The following is a 24,316-nucleotide window of genomic DNA, read 5'->3' on the forward strand; positions in this document are numbered from 1 at the left end:
ATTCTATCCATGAATGAAATATAATCCAAATTGAATATCCCTTGTGAGTTAATTTTTTCCTATTTCTAGTCAAAAGTCATTATTCCAGTCTCTGTCCTCACATAGTCCTTTGTAAAAGTTCATGTATTTCTCTTTCTCTCTTTCTCTCTCTCTCTTTCTCTCTCTCTCTCTTTCTTTGTCTCCTTCTATCACTATAACAGAGGTCTGTACATAAAATTGGTCAATATAACCAAAGCCTTTGATACTGTCTGTCATAAGGGTTTATGAAAAATCATGGCAAAATGACTGAGCTCTGGCTAAGATGGCCTGAGATCTTAGTGCAGCAGCCACAGCAAGAGCAGCAGCATCTTCTAAACTTACTTCCTTCTGTGACTCTTTGGAACAACCTTGCCTCCTGCCATCATGCCATGTACAACATGTGGAAGTCTCGCTACTCTGCTGAGGAGGAATACCCTGATCTCTCCTCCCACAACAATCACATGGCTAAAAACTGACACCAGAGTTCTATGAAAAACTTCGGGATAAGGCTACATCCAGGGGCTTCACCCTGGATGATATCATCAGACTGATGTGGACAACCCAGGGTACTCATTCACCATGACTGTGGGCTGTGTAACTGGAGATGAAGAGTGTCATGATGTGTTCAAGGAACTAGTTTGATCCTTACATTGAGAACTGCCATAGAGGTTACAAGCCTTCAGAAGAACCATAAGACTGATCTTAACCCTGGCAGTCTTCAGGGTGGTGATGACCTAGATCCTTATTATGTGCTAAGTTCTCATGCTTGAACTGGCCATAGAATCTGGGAGTTATGTCTGCCTCCACATTGTAGCCAGAGCAAGTGCCATGCTATAGAAAAACTCTCTGTGGAAGTTCTGGCCAGCCTGGAAGGTGACTATGTTTTGAAGAACATAACCAAACAGGAATAACAGTAGCTGATTGATGACCACTTCCTCTCAAACAAGTCTGTCTCCCCACTCCTCTTGGCCTCTGGCATGGCCCAAGACTGGCCCAATGGCATTTGGCACAATGAAAAAAATATCTTTCTGATGTGGATCCATGAGGAAGACCACCTGAGGGTTATCTTCATGCAGAAGGGAGGTAACATGAAAGAGGTGTTCACACTTTTCTCCATGAGATTCACCCAGATTGAAACCCTTTTTTAAGAACAAGAACTACTAGTTCATGTAGGACCCCCACTTTGATTACAATCTGACCTTCCCCTCCAACTTGGGCACAGGCCTACATGCAGATGTCCACATCAAACTTCCCCACCTGCGCAAATATGAGAAGTTTGGTGATGTGCTGAAGAAGGTGAAGAAAAGGGGTACAAGTAGTCTGGATACAGTAGCTGTGGCTGGTGTTTTTAACATCACCAATGCTAACTGACTGGGCTTGTCAGAGGCAGAGCTGATGCAGATGGTGGTAAATGGTGTGAAGTTGCTCATTGGAATGTAGAAGTGTTTGGGGTAGGGCCAGTTCATCAATGACCTTTTATGCCAGCCTAGAAATGAATAATTGGCCTCCTGAATTCTATGCTTCTATTTTATTGAATAAAGGAATAACCAGCATCTTTCCTGCTTGTGGTGCCCTGGCGGGGGAGTTCCAGATGCATCCCACCTAATCATGTTGTAGAGAAATCTTCCTTCCATCATTTGGTATTAGAATTTTATTTTTTGATGGCTGACATATTGCTGAATGATGAATTAAAACTATTGTTTTGGCCTGAAAAAATACTGTATCCCAGTTTCATAAAGGCAAGCATTCACAAGTTCTGGAAACTAGATGGTGCTGTCATGATTTCCCAGTCTACCAGTGGAGTGAAGAAGGGATGTGTTCTTGCTCCCATGTTTTATAGAGTGACACCTTAAATGAGGACAAAAATGTTATCATGGTTAGCAAAATACTGATGTTAAATTTTTAAGTCAAAAAAGCCTAACTAAAGTAGAATCGTTGCATGAGTTCTTTTTTGCAGATGATTGTATACATCAATGCAGCCTTGACAGTGAAAGACAAGAAACAACAGATTGATTTTTTACTCCTTATGCTAATTTAGGCTTGATAATTAACACCAAGAAAACAGACATTATCCACAGAGCCATCCTCACCTTCCATACATGAGAAATCTTGACTGCTATTATCTCTGAGTCTATATAGATGATCCTACAAGAATGAATATCAGTGGGTAAATTTTTATTTTTATTTATGTTTACTTTCTTCAAGTACTCACCCATCCTTCCACTTTTTATATTTCATTGTCTGCCTACTCCAATTGCATCCATCTCTTATCCCATAATAGAATATGTCTCTTTCTCCTCCATGCATGTGTATTTGACATCCAGAAAAATGGACATCTGTTAAGGACCACACCTAAATATGAAGGGACAGGTCAGTTCTCCAAAAGCCCTGAAGGAATTGCAAATCAGCCTTTAATGACACTGATGTTGCTTGTGGATTGGGAATGAAATGGAGGCAAGAGGGAAGAGGAAAGAAGTCAGAGAATGCAATTGCTTCTCAGTCTCCTTATATCATCATCATCCTCTCACATGAAGGGATCCATTCTACAGGTCTGAGTTCAACCTCCAGCAGCCACTGGCAGGTGGCTCCCACATTACAACATGTGACACCAAATTGTGGGGCATAAGAAACACAAGAAACAAAGAAGCAGCTGCTCCCTAGAGCTGTTCGTGAGTAGGATCCTCCCAAGAGAGTTCCTTCAGTAATGTGTAGGGAAGGAGAGGGAAGAAGAGACCCAGTAAGACTTTTTTAGTCAGGGTAATTAAATGGGCCAACACATCAAAGAGATGAGAGACTTATGAAAAATCCCTGTTCTGACTACAGTCCTCTTCTCTGTTTTATTTGTCTTCATGATATCTCACAAGATTCAACACCTGCTGTAGTATCTCACCCTACAATCATTCAGAGGTGATATCACTATTTGCATTCCTCAACAGCTAATGCACAAACTTACTGACCATGCTGTAGGGAGAAAAATCATGATATTCCCATTAAACAAACATGGTGAATTGTTAAGGATCATGCCTAAGTGTGAATGGGGTAGGTTAGTTCTCCAAAAGCTCCCACAGCTGTGAATCATAACAACCCTGAAGGAATAGCAAATCAACCTTTACTGACACAGATGTTGCTTCTGGATTGGGAATGAAATAATTGGAGTCAAGGAGAGAGGTCAGAGAAGGCAACTGCCTCTCAGTCTCCTTGTATCTTTATCATCCTCTCACATGAAGGGATCCATTCTGCTGGTCTGAGTTGGATCCCCAGCAGCTACTGGCAGGTGGCTCCCGTAACATCCAGTACCCACTAGCAGGTTACTCCCATCTTACAACAGACATCAGCTAATCATGGGAAGGTTACATCTTAAACCTCAAAATCATTCATAAACTAATAATTTAGAATGTTATCATTTCCTTTAGCACTTTGGACTTTCAATTTTTTAATCCAGAATTCCTTCCAATGTGCATACCCAAATCTATAGAGACGTTTTCATCTGGTAATAATGATAATGAAGAGGAGGAAGATAACTCAGGAGCTGTCCCTTTTCCTCTTGCTTTCACTACATAACCAGCTTACTTCCTTTTCCAGTGATACAAACCAATTTATTTTTATTTATGTAATATGTGTATCACAAAGAATGAGAAGAGAATGTTAAGGAGCACATTTCACTTATTATTTTAAAAATAAATATGAATAGTTTTCAGTGTGCAAACCCTTCTTCCTTTAGAAGCATTGGAAGTCGTTATGAGCTGTTATGAGAAGTTTATATCTGCTAGAGCAACAAAATTACAGCTCAGGGCTGTTGTAGTAGTTCAAATAGTTACTATTGAACAAAGGGCCTGCCAACTGATTCACTTGTCGGGCTGCTAAGAGACAAAATTGATGATATGGTTTAGGCCATCTTCTGTACTAAAAAGAGCAAACCTTTGTTCTAATGGCAATAGGAAGGCTGGCATAGAAAAGTGATTAATCTCTAGGATCTCAGGGTTTCATAAAGCATAACAAGAACAAAATGGCAACTAGAACCAGGTGTTAAAGACCAAATTCCTGGATGGACAAGTTCTTGTTTACCCTCAATAGTGAATGCTTCCCTGCTCCAATCGAGGGGATGACCTGAAGTATACTACTTAAAGATAATAAAATAAAATCTTCTAATTCACATTGTGCCAAAAATTGAGGACCATAATGTCCAAAATATATCAGTATAGATGAGATTAAGCAAAATTATCAAACCAAACTGCCCACTAAAGCATTAAAGACCATTTATAAGTATTTAGCAATGCAGAACTCATATAAAGCCTGCTCTTCCTAGATCTGTCATAAAGGTACACTGAAAAACAGCCTCAATATTTGTCACAGGGGGAACTGTACCTAAAGCACATCACCTAAAATAGAGCACTAAACCTAATTGTTGTTAAAAGATTTTTTGGTTGGCTAGAAGATTATGATTCCCTTTAACCTCAACAAGCATCCCATTTTAAGAATAGTTCGAAGATGGCTTTCAAGATCTTTTCATTTTGATTTGTTGCTTCATGAAATGGGCCAGTAGCTTCAGTGCTTTGGGTTCACCAGAAGGAGGCCTGGATTTTGCATTAGATGCCTTACATAAGGTTATAATTAAGTTCTTTTGGGTTAGATGCCCTTCTCAAGTTGTTTTTCAAACAGTTTGTATAAAACCCAAGAAATATTTTGCCAAGCATTCTTTCCCTTCAGTTTAAAATCTACATGATTCTGTGTCCTTTACAGTTAAATCATGAGAATGTTATTTTAAGAACTATTTTATGTTCAAGAAACCTTTGAAATTTTAAAGAAGTTTTTTTGAAGTCTATTCGTAAAAGCTGGAAGTCACCTTTTGCCAAGACTAAATGAACTCATATTGAGTCTAAATCTCTGAAATGAAGAATCTGGGGTAGGTTCTTACCTTGGCCAAATAGAGATTTCCTCTCCTTAGTTATAAGTCATTTTCAAAGCCAAAAAATAAAGGATTTTCCACCATACTATTATTTAACTTTTATGAATATATTTTATTGCATTAAAATTATTGAGTTTCATGGTAAAAGAAAAGTTATTCTTTATATGGATAACTATGGTAAAAAACTCTAGTCTTATTAAATTATCTTAATGAATTCCTTAAAACAGCTAGGAATATTAGACAAGACCTGATTTTACAAGATTTCTTGTTGACAGGTGGAGAACCCCTTCCCTCTTATATGCAAGGTGTTTTCATATCTTTACCCAGTTATTAAAATCAATATCTCTTTATGATCATAGTAATATGAATGAAATAGACATAAATTAGCTAAATCATAGGAAATGTCATCTTAATTAAAAGTTCTGTCTTTTGAGTACTCACAACCTTGATTCACTATATGTTCTCAGGTGCATTTTGCTTGAGACTTCAATATTTTGGTGGATCTGTGATCTCATAAATGTGAGCTCTCCCTTCAAAGTAATGCAGTGTGACATATCTAGGTCTTTTGAGCTTATAGAACCCATACAAAATTGCCTCTCTGTCCTTCACACATCATAGTCCTTTTTCCATCTCTGTGTTTTTGCATAGGCCAATTCCTTGCATAGATGTGCCAATCCCTAAAAATTCTCATTTGATTTATATATGTCTACTAGCTATCATTAGGGTCAGCTAAGTAGTGCCATGGATGGAGTTCCAGGCATGCAATCAGGAATACTTTAACTCTAGCCACAGGTATATAATAGCTGTATGATGCTGGGCAAATCACTTAACTCTGTTTGTCTTAGTTTCCTCATCTATAAAATGAGCTAGAGAAGGAAATGACAAACCACTCTAGCATATTTGCTAAGAAAACTCCAAATGGGGCCTTAAAAATTTATATATGACTGAATAACAACACTATCATTTTATAGCTCTCTTACCTTTCACAACTAACTTAAAAAAGTTATCTATACTTGATGCCTCTATTTTCTTTCCTTTCACTTCTTAACTCACTACAAGCTCGATTCTGTCCTTAACATTCAATTATAACTACTCTCTCAAAAGTTAGTTGACTCTTAATTACTATATCTATTGAACTTTTCTTAATCCTCATCCTTCTTGACCTTCAGAAGTTTTTGACATTTCTAATCACACTCTTTACCTTGATAATCTCTTCTCACTAGTTTTTCATTACACTTTTCTAGTCCTTCTAATTATCTGTCTACTTCTTTTTGGTCAATTTTGCTGGAGGTTCAAATTGTTATTCCACAGAGCTATATGCTGAGCCCTTTTACAGACTCCATTTTTCTATTTAATTTGGTAAGCTCAACAATCTATGGATTCATATGAAACAACTTTTTTATTCCTTTCATATTATTCTCCATTAGACTTTGGCTAACACTCAACATAAATACCATGAGGTGACTAGATGGTATAATGACTCTAATAGATACTGGAACTGGAATCAGGAAGAAATGAGTTCAAATTCTCTCTCTGATATTAGTTGTATGATGCCGATCAAGTCATTTAAACTTTTTAAGCATCAATCTTCTCGTCTATGAAGGTAAGGCTAAAAATAGCACTTACCTTCCACAGTTATTTTGTTTTTTTATTATAGCTTTTTATTTACAAGTTATATGCATGGGTAATTTTACAGCATTGACAATTGCCAAACCTTTTGTGCCAATTACCGCCCCCCCGCTTCTCTTTACCCCTTCCCCCAGATGGCAGGGTGACCAATACATATTAAAAATGTTAAAGTATAAATTAAATACAATATTAGTATATATGTCCAAACAGATATTTTGCTGTACAAAAAGAATTGGACTTTGTGTACAAATTATTTGCGTACAAATAGTGTACAATTAGCCTGTGAAGGAAATCAAACATGCAGGAGGACAAAAATAGAGGGACTAGGAATTCTATGTAATGGTTCATAGTCATCTCCCAGAGTTCTTTCACTGGGTGTAGCTGGTTCAGTTCATTACTGCTCTATTGGAACTGATTTGGTTCATCTCATTGTTGAAGATGGTCATGTCCATAAGAATTGATCATCATATAGTATTGTTGAAGTATATAATGATCTCCAGATACTGCTCATTTCACTCAGCATCAGTTCATGTAAGTCTCTCCAGTCCTTTCTGAAACCATCCTGTTGGTCATTTCTTACAGAACAGTAATATTCCATAATATTCATATACCACAATTTATTCAGCCATTCTCCAATTGATGGGCATCCACTCAGTTTCCAGTATCTGGCCACTACAAAGAGGTCTGCCACAAACATTCTTGCACATATAGATCCCTTTCCCTTCTTTAAAATCTCTGTGGGATATAAGCCCAGTAGTAACACTGTGGATCAAAGGGTATGCACAGTTTGATAACTTTTTGAGCATAGTTCCAAATTGCTCTCCAGAATGGCTGGATGTATTCACAATTCTACCAACAATACATCAGTGTCCCTGTTTTCCCACATCCCCTCCAACATTCCGCATTATCTTTCCCTTTCATTCTAGCCAATCTGACAGGTGTGTAGTAGAAGCTCAGAGTTGTCTTAATTTGCCTTTCTCTGATTAATAATGACTTGGAGCATCTTTTCATATGGCTAGAAATAATTTCAATTTCTTTGTCTGAGAATTGTCTGTTCAAACCCTTTGACCATTTATCAATTGGAGAATGGCTTGATTTCTTATAAATTAGAGTCAATTCTCTATATATTTTGGAAATGAGGCCTTTATCAGAACCTTTAACTGTAAACATGTTTTTCCAGTTTATTGCTTCCCTTGTAATCTTGTCTGCATTAGGTTTGTTTTCCCACAGTTATTTTGAAAATCAAATAAAATTTTATAAAGTGCTTTGCAAACCTGAAAGTACTAAACAAAGAGTAGCTGTTATTAATTTTAAAGACTGCATTTCATGATTTATAGAATATAACTAGAAGAAAATTGCTATTAAAATTTGTATTTTTATGTTAGGGAGAAATTCGATGTAAAACACACTGCAAAATTGTTCAAAGGTAATCCAGTACAATTTCATCATGATTAATTTTGAATTGATCTCACTGTTTATTTATAGTACCTGTGCAAAATTTTTCATTCAGCTGCATGTCAAACTAAATAATAGCATTTTATGAGTAGAAAAATGAAATGTTTTATTTTTATAATATCTGTACAAGTTTGAAATCATTTTTAAATCAATGTCATTTAAATTCCAGTACTTCATGTAAGGGATGTACTTGAGTATGGTTGGAAAGTTAAATAGATTTTAATTTCTATGACAAGGAGGAAAATTATTAAACTACCTACCACTTCAGCAGTTGGCTACATACTTCCTGGAATCGTATACTGTTTGATGGGCTCTGACAATACTAAAATTACCCTGTTATTCCTATTAACCATGTGGTAAATTTCAATACTGATCACTGTTCTTCATAAATTCATTAATGTAACCAATACAGAAGCACAGTTTTAGAAAAAATGAAGAATAAAATATTGTTTTCATTTGTTGAATTCTTTTTTTCAAAGTAAAAACTTTATTGATGAATCTACATTACCTTTCAGTATGGGATTTGATTTTTATTCATGTTCACAATTAAGAAAATTGGAATAAATTTTACACACACACACATGCCAAAAAAAAAAAAAAAAAACCAACAACAACACATGAAACATTAATCCTTCTAGAGCTTAACATTTAAATAAAGTTGGTCAATAATGTTGATCTTGAGATTGGGATTACTCTTGCCAGCAGTTTAGATAATATATGTGGTATCACAAATATCAATAGCAAATTTTATTCATTGTCTAATATATGCATAGTATTAAGTTAGACATATGCTCTGGAACTTTGTGTTGTAGTAGTGGTTTGATGGATTGCAAATTTTAAAAGAGCAGGGTCTGTTTTATATATTAAGTGCCTACAAGTAATAGGTGTTTCATAAGTGTTTGTCAAAATCAATTTAATTAAATCACCACATTTTCCATAAAGTGTTAGCACAGTTCAGTCGGAAAAACATAAGCTATGAAGTCAGATTATTCAACTTTAAGTCCTACCCCTGTCAATTATTACCTTTGTGACTTTCAGTAAGTCATTCTACTTTCTTAGGCCTCAATTTCCACATCTGTAAAAATGAAGAGGTAGTTAAATTGAATGTTCTCTTAAAGCCCTCAAGAGCAATGATCCTATATTTCTTTCTCCTGCTTAAATTAATCATCTGTCTCCAATCCTAGGTCTTCAACATTTCTCTTTAAGATTAGATTAAGTAGTTATTCCTCAAGATTTCATTATTGAGTTTTCTCTCTCCCCAGACTTTCTACTCTTAGGTAACTTATTTTCATCTTTTCATGACTTTATTATCGGTATGCAGAGAGCTTCCAAAACTCTCTCTGTGTGTCTGTGTGTGTGTGTGTATCTGTCTGTCTGTCTGTCTTTATGTCTCTTTCTAATTATCTGTCTATCATCTGTCCTATGTGTTTCTCTGTCTTTCTATCTGTTTATCTATTTGCCTTTCTATTTATCTTTCTATCTTTCTGCCACTGTGACCACTCTTCTGTATTCTAAGCTAATTTTTGAAAGAACTACTGAATATAATAGTTAAATGATCATTATGATCTTTGAAAAATCATAAAGAATGGTATAGCAAGAACTGCCATTTCTATGAGCTAGAGGAAAACAAATATTTTGATTTTTTTAAGGCAAAAAGAATAAAGAGAATGGAACTTTTATAATCATGGGCTTGTATTGATTCTGGCAAAATTCTAAAATATGAGATAAATAGGATGGTTTTAGATCATTTAGAGAAGAGAAAAGATAATTGCCAAGGGTTTCATCAAGAATATGTCATGTTAAAACCAAAGTAATTTCCTTTTATATAAAGGGTAACTGGACTAAATTGGAAGAATGTCTTATATCTCTTATCAAGATATTTGAAAAACTCTTTCATGATATCCTGGTTCTGCTCATTTCACTTAGCATCAGTTCATGTAAGTCTCTCTAGGCCTCTCTGAAATCACCCTGTTGGCTGTTATACTTTTGTACAGGCTAGAAATTGGAAACTGAAGGGATGCCCATCAATTGGAGAATGACTGAATAAATCTTTAACAAATTAAGCAAAAATTCCAAAAACATAGAATATTAACTCTTGGTTTTCTAAGTGAATAGGCTAACTCAGCATCATTCTGGTCAAATTGATATTCATGGGGATAAAATAAAGAGGCAAGAGATGATAGTATAATTCAATAGAATTATAACTGGTTGACTAAATTGACCAAATTATAATTACAATTAGAAGGAAGATATTTGTTTTATACTCAAGATTTCATTGGTTCCTATTTGGTTATCAGTATATAGACTTTCTGAACAATTTGTACACTTTTAATATGATAGAAAACTCTGTCCTTGATAAATGTCAATTCATCCTTCAATATACTAACAAAATTCCACCATTTTAGGAAACCATCCATGCTCTCCCTCTGAGTGGTTGCTTCTTTCATCACTTCTCAATTCATTATCATCACAGATTCTTTATTACCAACAAATTCTGACCTGCCTACATACTAAAAACATTCCTAGCTTAGAAACAACAACCTTCACGTGATGTCACCCTTTCAAATTAATGCTATTTATTTCATTACATTTGTACCTTGCAAAATGCTTTGTGTATTTTTTAAAGGGTGCTTTGTGTATTGTTTATAGATTCTCAGAAAACTGTTAAATTCAAGAAAAGAAAAGATCTTAAATAAGGAGGAGACAGCAAATGAGGATGACAGTATAAGCACTCTCCCCAGACTTTCTACTCTTAGGTAACTTATTTTCATCTTTTCATGACTTTATTACCAGTATGCAGAGAGCTTCCAAAACTCTCTCTGTGTGTCTCTATGTGTGTGTATGTCTATCTGTCTGTCTTTCTCTCTCTCTCTCTCTCTTACACACACATACATATATCTATGTATGTATGTCTGTCTCTTTCTAATTATCTATCTGTCATCTGTCTATGTGTTTCTCTCTTTCTGTTTATCTATTTGCCTGTCTATCTTTCTATCTTTCTGCCACTGTGACCACAGAAAGGAATATTCAGTGTATATATATGAGTTAAAGAGGAATTCCTAGGAATCATATAGTTGTCCAATATGGACAAAAACATGTGTTTCCCATTAGAAAGCAGCAACTTAGCATAGCGGATAATGGAGTTAGGAAACATTGAGTTCAAATCTATATTAAGATACTTATTAACTATGTGATCTTTGGCAAATCACTTAACTCCTAAATCAGTTTCCTCTTCTATGAAATGAAATGAAAATTAACACCTACATTCCAGGATTGTTGTAAGGATCAAATGAGAAAATATGTTTAAATATTTAAATAACTACATAAATGATAGGTACTGTTGTTTCTGTTCCAAATGATATTTCTAATATTGAAGTTAATTGTAGGAGTAATAGAAGGCAGCATAACATAAAAAGAAAAGTGGATTTAGCTTGGCTTCTATATAGGCGTGATTTTGAAAAAATTACTTTACCTTTTAAATTTGTTTTTTCATCTATGAAGAGGGAATTAGACTAGATGATTTTTGATGTCTATTATAGTCATAATTTTCTGAGCATTTGGGAAAGAATATTCATTTGAAAGGGAATGTACCAATTTGACCAGAATGATGCTGTTAGCCTATTCACTTAGAAAATCATGAATTAATATTCTATGTTTTTGGAATTTTTACTTAATTTGTTAAAGATTTATTCAGTTATTCTCCAATTGATGGGCATCCATTCAGTTTCCGGTTTCTAGCCGGTACAAAAGTATAACAGCCAACAGGGTGATTTCAGAGAGGCCTAGAGAGACTTACATGAACTGATGCTAAGTGAAATGAGCAGAACCAGGAAATCATACCTACACGGCAACAACAAGAATATACAATGATTAATTTTGATGAACATGGCTCTCTTCAACGATGAGATGATTCAAATCAGTTCCATTTGTTCAGTGAAAGCCATATATACCCAGAAAGAGGCCTGAAACTGAGTGTGGACCACCACATAGCATTTTGATGCTTTCTGTTGTTTGATTGCATTTTGTCTTTTCTCGGCTCTTTTTTTCCTTCTTGATGCAATTTTTCTTGTGCAGCAAGATAACTATATAACTATGTATACATATATTGGATTTAACGTATATTTTAACATATTTAACATGTTTTGGACTACCCTGCTATCTAGGGAAAGGGGTGGGGAGAAGAAGGGAAAAATTTGGACAGAAAGTTGTGCAATGGTCAATGTTGAAAAATTACCCATGCATATGTTTTGTAAATAAAAAGCTTTAATAAAACAATTTGTTAAAGATTTCCCAATTACATTTTAACCTAGTTGCCCCTCTATTTTGAAAGTACGAGGGCTAGAATGTCACAAGTTTGAAAATTATGATGTAGAGAAACAGCAATAAAAAATCACTAGATGATATAAGATACAGAAAAATCTAAGTTTTAATTTTAAAAATCACTTTAGCAAAGCTGTACACCAATATAGCAACCTTTGAATTACAGAATAAAGTTTGACTTTATTGTATATAATAGAATTGTATTATTGTATAGAAAATAAGGAGTGATTAATGGTGGTTGAGAATGATGATGATGAATTCAAACTGCTTTTGAGAGAGACTAATATTGGTGTGATATAAAAACAAAGCAAAATTTGTTGAGAAGTAAGGTTTTCATGATTATTGCAATAGTCCAGATAAGTATTCATAAATGTTTGAACTCCTGTGGGAACAGATGGAAGGGAAAAGATTAGAAGGATAAAAGAAATATTTTGAAGGAATAATCAATATGATTAAGTGATTAATTGGATGTAGAAGAACAGTGAAGAGGAGAAAATCAAAGATAAATTCTTTTAACCAATGTAGCAAACTACCTCTTAGATTTGGGTACTGTATAAGTGGGAGAATTGTGGACATATTAAGGGGGGGAATCTAGATTGTGAGCATTGACTTCAGTTTAATGACTTCTCACTTGAGTTTTTGTCCTCTGTGACATTCTACACCTGAAAGATAATGCTTCCATTTTGAGGTATCTCTGTCATCTCTTGAATCTTACCAGTAAAGAGAACCAGATGATAAGAAGGCAGTGTTCATTGGTGTTCCTGAACCAGACAAGACTTCTCTTCCAATAAACTCCAGAAATACAAAAAACATTATAAAGGGCAAGAAGGACACTATCAATTGGTATGAAGTAGTCAATGGCACAAGCTCCTCTCATTTTAAAGAAGCATATTAGGCCATGTGCTGTAGTCAAAAAAAGGTGGTACCTTGAGTCAGGATATCCCAAGTCTAAATCTGGCATTAGTATTGAATATCTGTGTGATCTTGGACAAGTCTCTGATTCTTACTTCACTTCAATATTCTCATGTGTAAAATGGGATTAATCATGCCTATAGCTATGAACTCACAGAACTGTTAGAAGGAAAATGGTAAGTAAATTTTAAAGTACCATGAAATTGTGAATTATCTTTTATATTATTTCCAAAGTTTATAATACATTCTTTAGTTTAATTTCAGTTTCCTGAAATATACAGGATTATAAATTCAGAAATCTAGAATTAGATGATATTGTAACAGTGTCTAGTTCACTTAAAAGGATGAATTGGTAATATACCCATTATGTGGGCACATATATTATTGGTTTGTTTAAAGAGTTTTAGGGGAGGAGGGATGTTAATAGTACTAAGAAATGCAAAATTGATAATGGAAAATATTTTCCTATTAAACAATTACTTAGTCTCAATTTCTTCACTTTCCTGATTAATATTTAAACAAATACTGAGATTCACATTCTCATAGTGTTTTAAAGTGTGGAAAGGCTTTTCCTCACAACTATATAAAGTAGGAAATTTAGAGATTGTTGCCATAGTTTTACAGAAAAAGAAATTAAAATATTTCATGGTGATCCTGAGGTAACTCAAGTATCCTGATTACTGCAATCCAAAGCACTTCTAGAATCTTCTATTATCAAAGAAAGCCATTATAATCTTGGTAACACAGAAAAGCAAAATTATGCTATTTCCATAAGTGCTCAATTTTTTCTATTAAGTATTTCTTAGCAGAGGCATCTGTGCAAGTTAACTAACCTCTCACTGGCTCAATCACTTCTCTAAGACTTTAAGTTGGAGACTAGTTGCAAATGAGAATTTATGGAAGGGTGTTCAAATAAAGGTTTTCTGACTGTGATATAATCACAGGTCAGACCCAATTATTGGAGTAAATCATTCTTCTTCTGTTAATGTTATTAGGATATAATCATGGCATAAGAATAAGAGTTAGAATACACTGGTCTTTCAATTGATGAACATTTGAAGTCATCAGAATAAACAAGTTTTGTGGGGTTTTATTTGTTTTTCAGAAAACTGTGTAGCATATTGATGTCAAATGGAGAGCAAAAATTTCAAAGTTCTTCTCAAGGTGGAATTCCTTGGAAGAAATATAGGGAACCTGCCTGGAAAATTATCCTCTTTTCCTATCTCTAAGACTGACTTCCTCTGCCCTTGCATGATTTCTTTATTTTCTAAAAGCATATTTCTTGTTTTTAAATCCCTCCTACACACATACCCACATTACTTTTATACAGTGTTATACACCCAGGAGATACTCAATAGATGCTTGTTCAATAAAACAGTCAACAAATCAATAATGAATCAGCAAATAAGTGAATGAATAGACAAAAGTACTTTCTGCAAATCTTCATTTTGTACATACAGAAAGTTTTCCCATATATTATATTAATTCAATAGCAAAATCAAGGTCAGTCACAGAAACAACTCCACTGAACAAACAGAACATTTCACTATGGTGGCAGTGACCAGCCAGAACTTAAATAGCCCCATTTAGATTTTATTGCTTTTTAGCATATAATTTGAGGGCATGGTTTGGCTCATTATACAGGGTCCTCCTACCACAAATGTGACCAAGTTATAGAAACCAAGACCCACATTTATGAAAGCCAAATTTTCCAATGCCTTCTTTTACTATGTTAGGTAGTCTGTACCTATAAGGGTTATGAGGTTATGACCTCTGTGATCAGTCTTCTAGTTCTGACCACAAATAGAGATAGTCATTTCTAAGCCATGTTTTTAAAGAGATGTATGAAGTCCCTCCCTATTTCTCCAAGTAAGTAAATTGGGATGCTGTAGAAACATATAAAGAATAATGCTATTGATTCTAAAATAATTTCAAATATAATTTAATTCCTAAATAAATCACAGTAATTGTAAGCTAATTAAATAGGAGAGTAAAAAAAGGCCACTAATTTACTAAGTAACCAGAAAAATATATTAATGTCCCGATAATATATAATATAGGTATTGATGGGAATCAAAGTTTGGTGATTCTTCCTCTAAAGCTTTCTCTTTAGTCATGTCCAACTCTTTATGACTCCATTTCAAGGTTTTTATGACAAAGATTCTGGAATTATTTGCCCTTTCCTTTTCTAGCTCATTTTAAATATGAGAACTTGAAACAAACAGGGTTGAATGACTTAACAGGTCATACAAGGGGATCCTAGGGGATCACAAAAGTAGTAAGTATCTGAGATTTGAATTATCCTGATTTCAAGCCCAATATTCTATTTACTGTACCACTTAGCTGCCCAGGAAGGTTTAATGGGGTATAAATCACTTCAGTTCATTAGCCTTATGGTGTTTAATTCTTGAAAGAGTTGCAAGATTTTTTGTTTGTTTGTTTATTTGTTAGAGGGTTTTTTTTTTAATAGTGATGCAATAGTTGTCATCAAACAGACATAGCAGGAGCCAAAATGGCGGAGAAGGCACACGCGACTTTCTAAGCTCTTCTCTTACTCTCTCGATCAATATTATATCGAACCTCAAAAATAGTCTTGACCACTATAATTCATAAAGATAAGAAGTAGAACAACTCACCAGGTGAAGAAAATCTGCAGTCTCACCAAAAAAGGTTTGTTCTGGGCCAGGGGGGAGATCAGCACAGACTGGGAGAGAAATTAGGTTCCAAGGACAGTCTCAAACTGAAAGTGAAAGCACAGATCTCAGCACAAGCTTGCAGCCCCAAACGGCAGTACAGGGCTTTTCCTTGGGGCGGTTGTGATCCTGCACGGCAGGAGGGCACAGCCCGGGTTAGCCTCTAATCTGCGCACTGGAGGGCTTGGGTTGGGCCATAGAGCTTTCTGAGGGTTGATTTGTTGGGCAGAGACACTGGGACAGAGTTCGGTAGAATCGGAGGACTGCGGTCAGCTGCTAATACTCACAGCCCACAAGAGGCTCTGGCCTGGGGAAGTGACACTTTCACCCCTTAGTCTCTAGCCTAGGGCAATCGCTAACCCACACAACCCAACTGGGCACTTCCATAGCTCGGCCAGTGCTGAATCCACCTCCTGTTGGGGGAAGGGAAAACTCTCACTCAGAGCATTCCCAAACCTTGGAGTGGGAAATTGGTTTACATCTCTCCCTGCTCTGCAGAGGAAGCTGGTAACCCCCTTGCCTAGGAGACATACCCTAAAGGCTTTAAAACATGAATAAAAAAATGAAAAGAACAATCGACAGCTTCTATGCAGAAAAAGAACAGGTCAGCAAACCTGAAGAGACAGCAAACAGCAAAAATGCACAAGATTGTCCTCCTTTACATGATGCTCTCATAGAAGAGAACCATTAAAAGTCTCAAAAGAGAGTTAGAAGATAAATGGGGAAAGGAAAGAGAAGCCTTAAAGAGAGCACAACTTCCTAAATCGAATTGAAAAGTTAAAAATTCAGGAAGTAGGGAAACAAAATTTGTGAATTGAAAAAATAAAAAGTCTCAGGAAAGTAAGAATTGGAATTGAAAAATAAAGAATTCACTAGAAAGAGGATTTGGAATTGGAAAAGAAAAAACCTCCAAGAAAGTAGGATCTGTGAATTAGAAAAGACAAAGAACACTAAAAAGTAGGACTGTGAATTGAAAGAAAATAATTACTAAAAAAAAAATTAGTGAAATGGAAAAATTGAAAGACCAAAACAAACAAAAACCAATTGGACATATACAGAAAGAAGTAAAAAGCTAATGAAGAAAAAATTTTTAAAAAATTAGAACTGAACAATAGAAAGTAAACCATTGAGACAACAAGAATCAGTCACAAAAAAAAAAAAATGACAAACTGGAAAACCATAATTACCCATTGCAAAAATGACAGACTTGGAAAATAGATCTTTGGGAGAGATAATCTGAGGATTATTAGACTTTCCAAAACAATGAAAAAAGAGCCTAGATACTATTTTACAAGAAATCATCAAAGAGAACGCCCAGATGTAATAGAATCAGAAGGTAAAATAGGATTGAAAGAATTATCAACACCTTCTGAAAGAAAACCCCAAAATAAAAAACGCCTAAAATATTGTGGGCCCAAATTTAGAACCATCAGATTGGAAAAAATTTTACAAGCAGCCAAAAAACAAATTTAAATAATTAAAACCAAGGATAATAAGATCTTTCCCCACATTAAAGGAACAAGGGTTTGGAATAGATATTCCTAAAGGCACAGGAACTTGGGATGCAGCCAAGAATAAACTAAGCAATGAGCATTTTCCCAGGGAAGAAGATGGAATTTAAAAACAAATGAATTCCATTTGTTTCGAAGAAAACCAGAACTAAACAAAAATTTATCTCCAAACCATGAACTCAAGAGATGCAGAAAATAAAAATAACTCTTTGAGAATTGTATTTGTTGTATAACAAAAAGAATACATGTATAATTTGATTGTACTGATATAAATAAAAAGGGAAGTAGATATGGAAAAGGGAATGGCAGAATAAGGTGGGAAGGAGGGATAAAAAGAGGGAAACCAATCCCACAAAGAGGCAAAGGAAACTTATCATCTGGAGGAATTTAGAGAGGGGGGAAACATTGTGTGAATGTTACTTCCCAACAGGTTTTCAAAGAAAAATAATTGACATTTGTTTTAGAGAAAATTCTCTCCCCATTAAAAAACGGGGATAGGAAAGGAAAAGAAAAGGAGTAAAAGGAATGAAGGGGAAAAGATCAAAGGGGGAGGGAGGGATTAAAAGAGGGTAAGCATCGTGGAACAAGTAGGGTACATAAGTTCAAAAGGAAAAGAGGGTTGAGGAAGAAAAGTAAAGAAATCTGGGGTTATTAGATGGCAGGGAAACAGATTTGAACCCAGCCGAAATGGAATGGGATGAACTCCCCCCAAAGAGGAGGCAGAAGCAACTGGATCAAAAGTCAGAACCCCACAATATGTTGTTTACAAGAAACACATTTAAAGCAGGGAGATACATACAGAGAAAGGAAAAAGGCTGAAAAAATCTATTATGCTTCAGGTGAAGTCGGAGGGAGCATCCTTATCTCAGATCAAGAAAAAGCAAAATTGGATCTAATTAAAAGAGATAAGGAAGGTAACTACATCCTGCTAAAGGGCAGCATAAACAATGAAGCAAATCAATATTAAACATATATGCACCAAGTGGTATGGCATCCAACTTCCTAAAGGAGAAGTTAAGAGAGGGCAAGAAGAAAAGAGAAAAACTGTAATAGTGGAGATCTCAACCTTGCACCCAGAATTAGAAAATCAAACCACAAAACAAATAAGAAAGAAATTAAAGAAGAAATAGAATATTAGAAAATTAGGTATGTTAGATCTTTGGAGAAAATTGAATGGAGGAAAAGGAATATTTTCTAGCAGTTCATGGAACCTATTAAAATTGACCAATATTAGGACATAAATTTAAAATTAAATGCAAGAAAGCGAAATAGTAAATTTCTTTTCAGATCATGATGAATAAAAACTACATTCAACAAAAAATTAGGGGAAATAGACCAAAAAGTAATTGAAACTAAACAATCTTATTTAAATAATGATTGGGTGAAGAGCAAATTATAGATACAATTTAATTTCAAAGATAATGACAATGATGAGAATATACCAAAATTTGTGGGGATGCAGCCAAAGCAATAAGAGGGACTTTTTATATCCTTTGAGGTTACTTAAATAAACAGAAAAAGAAAGATTAATGAATTGGGTTTGAATAAAAAACTAAAAAGACCAAATTAAAACCCCAATCAAAACTAAATTTGAAATTTAAAATTAAAAGGAGAAATTAAAATATTGAAAGTAAAAAAACTATTGAACTAATTAATAAAACAGAGTTGGTTTATGAAAAGCCAATAAAATAGATGCCTTTTGGAAATTGATTAAAAAAGGAGGGGGGAAAAATGAAATTAGCAGGAAAAAAATAAAGGAGAACTTTCCACCAATGAAAAGGAAATTAGAGAAATAAAAGGATTTTTGCTCAACTTCATGCCAATAAATTTGATAACCTAAGTGAAATGGATGACTACCCAAAAAATATAGACTTCCCAGAATAAAGAGGAGGGAAGTAAATTGTTTGAATATCCCATAGAAAAAGAAATAGAGGGCAATTCAACCCCTAAGAAAAATCCCGGACCAGATGGATTTTATGTGAATTTTACCAAACATTTAAAGAAAATTGGCCCCAATTTATATAAATTATTTAAAAATAGGGAATGAAGGAGTCCTACCAAATTCCTTCTATGACACAGACATGGTAATTGATACCAAACCAGGTAGTTGAAAACAGAGAAAGAAAATTATAGACCAATCTCCAATGAAATCGATGCAAAAATCTTAAAAAGAATTAGCAAAAAGACTAAGAAAAATCATCTCCAGGATAATACACGATCAAGAGGATTTATACCAGGAACGGTGGTTCAATATTAGGAAATATCAATATAATTCCATAAATAACCAAATTAAAAAACCATATGATCATCTCAATAGATGCAGAAAAAATATTTGAAAAATCCACATCCATTCCATTAAAAACACTTGAGGTATAGGAATAAATGACCTTTTCCTAAAATAATCACAGCATCTATTTAAAAACCATCAGTAATATATGTAATGGAGACAAACTGCAACCATTCCAATAAGATTGAGAAACAAAGTTGCCCACTATCAAAAGATTTATTTAATATTGTATTAAAACGCTTAGTTTGGCAAAAGAGCGAGAAAGAGATTAAAGGAATAAGAATAGGAATGAGGAAACCAAATTATCACCTTTGCTGAACATGATGGTATATTTAGAGAACCCAGAGATTCTATTTAAAAGTTATTAGAAATAATCCACAACTTTACAAAGTTTTTTAAATAACCCACATAAGTCATCACATTCTTATATATACAAAAAATCCAACAGTCAGAGTTACAAAGAGAAATTCCAAAAGTAATATGATAATATAAAATATTTAGGAATCTATCTGCCAAGGGAAAATCAGAAACTTTATGAGCAAAATTAAGACCACTTTTCACAAAATTAAGTCTATCTTAACCAATTGAAAATATTAAATGCTTTTGGATAGGGGGTGAGAAATATTAAGGGTGACAATATTACCTAAACTAACGTATTTAGCGCCATACCCATCAGACTCCCAAAAACTATTTTAATGACCTAGAAAAATAAAACAAAATTCATATGGAAAAACAAAATCAAGAATTTCAAGGGAATTAATGAAAAAAAAATCAAATAATCTTTTTTAAATCTAAAAATATTATAAGAGAGTTACCAAAACCATTTGGTATTGGCTAAGGAATAGATTATTGATAGGGAATAGATTAGGTTCAAGGGATAAAACAGTCAACAAAAAGAACCTAGTCTTTTGAAAACCCAAAGACCCCAGCTTTTGGAAAGAACTTACTGTTTGATAAAAATTGCTGGGAAAATTGGAAACTAATATGGAGAAACTAGGCATTGATCCATACTTAAAATGAACCAAGATGATCAAAATGGGTCCATGACCGGATAAAGAATGAAATTATTAATAAATTAGAGGAAACAGGATAGTTTACCTCCAGACCTTGGAAGGGAAGGACTTTATGACCAAAGTAGAACTAGAGACAACGATCACAAAATAAAAATTTCAATTATACCAAAACTGAAAAGTTTTTTTATAAACAAAACTAATGGCAAGATTGAAGGGAAGCAATAAAGGGGAAAAATATTTTACAGCCAAAGGTTCTGATAAAGGCCCATTTCCAAAATATAGAGAATTAACCCTAATTTATAAAAGCCATTTCCCTTTGAAAAAAAATTGGATATAAAAAGACATCAGATGAAGAAATTGAAACCATTTCTATATATGAAAAGATGTCCAAGTCATTATTAATCAGAGAAATGCAAAATTAAGACAACCTAAGAAACTACACACCTGTCAGATTCTAAATGAAGGAAAAAATAAATGATTGTTGGGGGGATGTGGGAAAACTGGGACATTGATGCAGTTGGTGGAGTTTAACAATCCCCATTTTGAGAGAGTTTGAACTATGCTCAAAAAGTTATAAACCAACCCTTTGATCCATAGTGTTACTACTGGTTATATCCCAAAGAAAAAAAGGAAAGGGACCTTATGTGCACGAATGTTTGGGCAGCCCTTTGTAGTGGCTAGAAATTGGAAACTGAATGGTTCCTCAGTTGAGAAGGCTGAAAAATTGTGGTATATGAATATTATAATATTACTGCTGTAAGAAAACCAACAGGATGATTTCAGAAAGGCCGAGAGATTTTTAACTGATGCTGAGTGAAATGAGCAGGACCAGGAGATCATTATATACTTCTTTAAAAATATAGAGATGACCAGTTCTGATGGATCAGGCCATCCTCAGCAACAGACAACCAAACTTTCAATGGAGCAGTAATGAACTGAACTAGCTATACCAGAAAAAATCTGAGTAACTAAAACCATTACATTGAATTCAATCCCTTGTTATGACACCTGCATTTTTGATTTTTCCAAGTTAATTGTTAATTCAGATTGATTCTTTTTTGTACAGCAAAATAATGTTTTGGCTGGTATATTATTTGTATCTGTTATAATGTAATATATTTTAACATCTACTTATCCTGAATTTAGGGGGGGTGGGGGGGTGAGGGAAAATTGGAACAAGAGGTTTAATTTTAAGCGTGTTACCTATGTTATATCCTGTAAATAAAAGGCTATTAAATAAAAAAAAATTTATGATGACCATTTGATGGACCGGCCACCTAAAACAACAACAAATCATTTCCAATGGAGCAGTAATGAATGAATAGCCACCCCAGAGAAAGAACCTGGGACATGACTAAAAACCATTACATTGAATTCCCAACCTTTAATTTATGCCCACCTGCATTTTTGATTTCCTTCAAAGTAATTTAAAATGTCAAAGTCTATTCTTTTGTACAGCAAAAAACGTTTTGGTCATTATACTTATTGTGTATCTAATTTATATTTTAATTATTTAAATCTACTGGTCATCCTCCATCTGGGGGAGGGGTGGGGGGGGGAGGTAAAAAAACAAAAGGGGAATTGTTAAAGCTGTAAAGTACCCATGGTTAAACCTTAAATAAAAATAAAATAAAAAAAAAAAAGGAAAAGAAAAAAGAAAAAAAACAGACATGGCAATACATAGAGAAGTTCACTGTGAGATTCAAAGTAAAGATGAAAACTAAATGACCTCCAGTTTATTAAATTTAGTTAAAAAAAAAATAGACCTATATAATGGATTCCTGGTAGAATTTAATATTCATTTATTCTTTTATCCATCAGAGGTTATCTTTTTCTCATCATTTTATTTTCTCTCATCTTGTTTGATATAATATATAGAAATAACATTTCTGTTCCTGAATTTTTATAATCATTTTGGTGATGTCAAATGGGAACGTCAGTTTCAGAGATACTAAAAACTTTGTAATCTCTGGAGCTGAAGATAAATATAGACTAAGAGAAAGAAAAAAAAATGACTGACCAAGAAATGACTGACTCAGAAAAATCCAGAGTGATTTCCAAAAGAAGAGCAGAAACTTTCTGTGAGGAGAAAAAGAAACAAGAATTAAATATGTCTAAATTTGTAGATGTAATTATCACTCACATATGCCCCCAAATGGCACACAGCTTTTTGATAGAATAACATCTAATTTCCCAAGCAGTCTGGGTTCTGACAACCACAATGTGGCATGCTTTTTTGAAACAAGAGATATTTTTCATCCAAACATGAACAGCTCATGGTTATTTTTTAAATTGTAGAATTAGTCAACCAGTCAGTCAATAAATATGTCGATAAACATTGCATATCACCTATATACCAGGCATTATATTAAGAACTAGAAATACAAAGAAATACAAAATAGAGTCCTTGCCTTCAAGTACCCCAAAAATAATGTGACAATACATGATAAATCTGGTGATAAACCAGGAACAAAACAAAGGCAGGATGAAATTCAAAGGACTACAGTCAGGTAGAGAATGAAGAAACGTTTCCTTCAAAAACCACTAAGAAAATTAAAACCATTAGTCATGAATTCTTGTTTTCCTTTTTATGCTTTTCACAATAATTTAGCTTTACCCTCTATTTTCTACTTTATTCCACTTTCTAATAATAGATCACCCTTCTCTTTGACAAGGTCAAACCCTATAAATGCTACCTTGATCTTTCCCAGTTTCATCTCCTTTTCTGCCCATTGCAATGTCATCCTCCCACTTACTACTTTTCAATTTTATATTATCTCCTAATATACTGCAAAGCTTTCCATTGTTTATGCCAAGGCAGAGAATTAAGGAACAAAAATAATGGATACCATGTATGTAAGCACTTGTGTGGCAATCTACTTTGTCTTAGAGAAAGAGTACAGCACAACATTCAGCAGATCAGTTCTAAACTCCCAAAAGTCATTTTAGACAAAAAATTAGAATGGTGATCCATGAATTGCCCAATATAGGAGAAAACAGAGATGTTTTGAGATCTAATGCTCAAAGAAACTATAATTATAGAGGAAGAAGTCAGAAAGTGAGTAAAGGAAAAAAAATATATAAAAGACTAAAATTACTATGATTCAAGTGAATTCAAAAAAGTACACGTTTGCATCATGCTCTCAGACAAAACAAAACAAAACATGGGATACACAAGGAAATGGTATTACACTGAAAGAAAGCAGAATTCAATACCAGTAGTAAATAAATATCATCCAAATGCAAAAAGAAAAGAAAATATCTAAAATGAGGAAGATAAAAACAGTCTTGAAACAGTAACGTAATAGTGACTAGAGACTTATTTGTCCACCGCAGGATCTAATAAATCAAACAGAAAGACAAATAAAGGGACAAACCTAGAGCTAAACAATTTTTGGGAGGAACAAAAATTATAAAAATTATGGCATCTTCTAAAAAAGACAGTAAAACTATATGCATATTTGTATAACATGGAACTTTTAGAAAAAAAATGACCATGTGTTTGGTCACAGAGATATTGAAAATAAAAATAAAAAACAAATTAATTAATATGTCTTTTTCAAATCATAAGC

General features: G+C 34.1%; 1 pseudogene; it reads left to right on the plus strand.

Moving 5' to 3' along the window:
- The first annotated feature begins 281 nt into the window (after positions 1-281).
- LOC100929333 lies at positions 282-1,518 on the plus strand (annotated as a pseudogene).
- The last annotated feature ends 22,798 nt before the right edge of the window (positions 1,519-24,316 follow it).

Source organism: Sarcophilus harrisii, chromosome 4 (genome assembly GCF_902635505.1).
Source record: "Sarcophilus harrisii chromosome 4, mSarHar1.11, whole genome shotgun sequence".
Taxonomy (NCBI): Eukaryota; Metazoa; Chordata; class Mammalia; order Dasyuromorphia; family Dasyuridae; genus Sarcophilus; species Sarcophilus harrisii.